Below are 3,283 nucleotides of genomic sequence, written 5' to 3'. Positions count from 1 at the left end.
CTGGGGTAATCGGGATGGGTGTGTCAGAGGCAGTGAGATTGGCACAGGATAGAGCAGGGTTTAGGGCTGTTGTACATAGGGTCGCTATGAGTTCCAAGCGACTCGTTGGCATATAACAACAACAACAACAACATAATGTATACCAACAATTGTTTAAAATAAAGTACATGTATTAAAAATGTATATGAATGACTATATGCAAACTAATAAGAAATTTTAAAGTATAGTAGAAGATTGAAGTTGAAAATAGACTACAAAAAAAACAGTCTCTATTGTGCTAATTATTTCAGGTTTAGTTCTAAGTCTTCTGATCGTTGGGGGAAAAGCATCATATGAAAGATGTTAGGATGAGTTATTTTTTCCAAAGCAGCAAGGAAATATGCAAATTTCTAATGGGAGCACCAAGCAGACTTATTGACTTGTATGATAAATAAATTTAATGCTCCAATAGTGTTTCCTTGGTTGTAGTCTTTCCAGAAGCAAAGCATCATAAGACCTTTGTGCCTTGGCACCACTGGGTGAGTTTGAACTGCCAGACTTTAAGTTAGTGTCAACTCATTGCCACCCAGTTGAAACTGACTTAGCTGACCCTCCAGTGGGTTTTTCCTCAGAATCTATGAATTGGGAGGAAATTGCCCATCTTTTTCCCATGGAGCTTCTGGTGGATTTGAACCACCTGGCATTGGATTGGTAACGTAACTCCTTACCCATGAGGCCACAACTGTGTGGCCCTCAGGCCTGGTTTTAATTGATTTCTGGCCAAACATTCTTCTAAGTGGTATAGCACTGGTCTGTCAGTTTGCTGTACAGAGGAAACTTGTGGTTGCTGTGATGCTAAACACTGTGACACTGATGTGTCAAACACGATAACGGTTACTCATGGTGGACATTGTTTGGTGGAGCTCCCTAATTAAAACAAGCTTGGAAGAAAGAGTGACATCCACTTGCCTGCCTCTGGAAACTCTTATGAACTTGGAGAAACAATGATAGTTATACAACAGGTTTCAGGTGTTTCATGCATAGGGTCATTATGAGTTTTCCACAACTCGATGGCGCTTAACAACATGATGTGCCTATATAACCAAGTAGTGGCAATGTGTGTCTCTAAGCATGCTGTGGTGAAAATCAAAGGTGTAATATTTATGATCATTCAAAGGGAGCAGATAGTACAGATAGAAGGATATGTGGATAGGCTTTGGAGAGTCTAGAGCATGTCAATATTTCTGGTTTTTTCAAAGCCTTCCCCTGATTATCCATAATAGTTGAGGTCAATGACTATGTACTATCTAAAACACATTGAGTCTTTGTCGTAGAGATTCATATCTCATGATAATTTTCAACTTCCTTCTTCATTGGGTTTTAGCCCAGATCTTCTAGTGAAGCTGTGTCTTGGCACAGCCCCAGTGCACTGTGACAAATCTCCAGAAGCCCGACACCTGGTTGGAGATTCTTGAGTATCCTCTTTTTCTCTATATTGGATTCTCCTAGAGTCTCCTGTGGCCTTGTTAGGGAAACCCCATAAGACTCTTAATGAAGACTTACAGGAGTTTAGGGAAATTGTTGCAAATGCCTTAGAATTTTAGAGCAAGACCTCTACATCTGTGGTTTATTGGATCCTGGGAGATTTGAGTCCCTAGAATATTGCAGGGAATTTCTCTGACTAGAATGTGAATTAATGTAGATGCATGCACTAAGGTCCATATCTGACTTCAGACCCCATTGACACAAGAAAAAAAAAAACCACCCCTGGGGCTGTGTGTGGGGCTTCAGAAAAATGGCAAACTATTCTGTTAACTGGATATCTCTGATTTCAGTGATTTGGAATAGAATTCCCTTATTGCCTGGAAAATTGGCTGTCTCAGCAACCCTCTTCTCCTGCAGAGGAACACTTCTCATGAAGTTACATGGTCATTTTTATACCCTTGCAAATGTTTGCCATTGAAAGGTGAACTAAAGTAGGTAGTTGGCACGATTTAAGTATGGAGGATGGAGATGCAGCAAAAGCAGCTAGAGAGCCTACAGGGAAAATGAGAAAGGAAGGATGAATAATGAATGATCCTAGAGACAAATGCACCTGCATGAGTGTTTTCTTTGCCATTGTCTTATTCTCTTCCCCCTTCCCAATTCTTTGGTAATTTAAAAAGTTTTTATTATATTTGACTCAGTTTTTCTTTTCCACAACTCTAAAAAGAGTTTCTTCTTCATTGATCCAATTTGTAACTTTTGTGCTATAGAAATTGAGGAGTGTGTGTATGTAGTATCTGAAGGCATATACATGTATATACATGTACATTTATACATTATTGTTGTTACGTGCCGTCAAGTTGCCTGTGACTCATAGTGACCCCGTGTACAATAGTACCTGAAGCCTGCCCTGTCTTGAGCCAGGTTCACTGACTCCAGTCCATCTACCTACATTGCCCTAGTTACTGTATCAATCCATTTCATCCAGGGTCTTCCTCTTTTGTGCTGTCCCTCCACCCTTTTGAGCATGATGTCCTTTTTTAAAGATCAGTCCCTCCTGGCCATGTGTCCAAAGTAAGTGAGATGGAGCTTCAAAATCCTAGTCTCCAAGGAGAAACTTGGTTTCTCTCTTTCCAAGACAGACCTGTTTGTTTTCTTGGTGGTCCATGGCATGTTCAAGACTCTACTCCAGCACTACAACTCAAAGGCATCCATTTTTCTTCTATCATCCTTAGTCATTACCCAGCTCTCTGATGCTAGCAAGTAATTGCAAAGACCATGGCCTGTATCAGGCACACCTTAGTCTCTAGTCAGACATCGTTGCTTCTCAGTACTCTGGAAATATCCCTGATAGTAGATTTACCTAATGCAATTTGTCTTTTGATTTCCTATACTTGGACCAAGAGGCAGTCAGCAAACCAGAGCAGGGAAACACTACATGGTTCAAAACTGGGAAGGGTGTACACCAGGGCTGTATCCTGTCTCCATATATATGGTAGGCTGGGCTCTACGAGGAGAAATGTGGCATCAGGATTGGAGGAAGAATCAACAACAATCTGCGTTATGCAGATGACACAACCCTGCTTGCTGAAATTGAGGAGGACCTGAAGTGCTTGCTGTGGAGGGTTAGGAACTACAGTCTTCAGTATGGTTTGAGGCTCAATATCAAGAAAACAAAGATTCTCACTGCTGGGCCAATTGGCAGCATCAGGATGGATGGTGAAGAGATTGAGATTGTTCAGAGTTTTGATTTGCTTGGCTCCACAGTCAATACTCTTGGCACCAGCAGCCAGGAAATTGAAAGACATATTACTATGGT

This window comes from Elephantulus edwardii, unplaced genomic scaffold, assembly GCF_000299155.1.
Source record: "Elephantulus edwardii isolate Elephantulus edwardi_28Jun2011 unplaced genomic scaffold, EleEdw1.0 scaffold00113, whole genome shotgun sequence".
NCBI lineage: Eukaryota > Metazoa > Chordata > Mammalia > Macroscelidea > Macroscelididae > Elephantulus > Elephantulus edwardii.
The sequence above is the reverse complement of the archived record's forward strand: the minus strand, read 5'-3'. Positions refer to the sequence as shown.